The sequence below is a fragment of the Poecilia reticulata genome, linkage group LG7 (assembly GCF_000633615.1).
Source record: "Poecilia reticulata strain Guanapo linkage group LG7, Guppy_female_1.0+MT, whole genome shotgun sequence".
Classification (NCBI taxonomy): domain Eukaryota; kingdom Metazoa; phylum Chordata; class Actinopteri; order Cyprinodontiformes; family Poeciliidae; genus Poecilia; species Poecilia reticulata.
The window spans coordinates 23,223,764-23,224,735 of NC_024337.1; positions in this window are offsets into that span (position 1 = coordinate 23,223,764).

A 972-nucleotide genomic window follows, 5' to 3' on the forward strand; every position below is an offset into this window, starting at 1 on the left:
CGTTTGTCACATCTCATCCCCACTGTCCTGAATGTCTTGTGGGTCCCCAGAGGAGTCACATGTCATCAGAGAGTCTATTTAAGATGCTACGGATGCCCTGTTGTTGTGACATGTTTATAAATCGTAGGAGAGTAGCTAACTGCCCTTAAACAGGCTGACCTAATGTGAATGTCTTATCTAATAGAATCTGACTTGTAGACCAGAAAGGAAACAAATTCTGTTGAATTTAAATATCTACACGGTAAAATGGATCTGAGATTTTAAAAGTGCAATAAAATGTGAAAATTTAACATTTTATTTAAGTAGGTTACAAAACCACGTTTTGTAAGTTTAACACCAAAAATTGAATGGAGTTAGTTAATGTCAAATAACTTTTTAAAAATAATAACAATCAAACAACTAGCTTAATTCAAACTAAATAGAAAGATCATTTTGTTCATCTGTGGGTAGTGTTGCTAAACTAAAAGCAGAAATCAATTACATTTTGTTTAAGATGGTATGTAAAACGTTTCCCTGACAGCAACAGACAATATGTGTCATTTACTGGCAGTGACTGTGTAGATGATCAAATTCTCATCATGCTAGCTAGTTTGATATTAGCGTTGTTGCTAATATGTCTAAAAATGAATATAAACCCAAATTCTTGAAACTTTCTAAGCCACAAATCTGATGACAGTCAAGTTATATTTTACTCATACTACTACGTCAGTCTTATCGTTATCTGCTGGATGGTGAACGAGATGGCTAATGGTCGACTGAACAACATCTACAGTTCAATTCTCATGAACTTGTATGAGAGCAATAACTATCATTACGAATTAATTACTAATTTAACCGTTATCAAATAAGTTTAACGTTTAAGTAAAAGGGGGGAAACCTGCCTAATTAAAATTGTAATTTTTAAAGGGCTAATATTTAACACCTTCGAAAATCTGTTTTACAGTGTATGTTATTTGATTTCACATAGTCTAC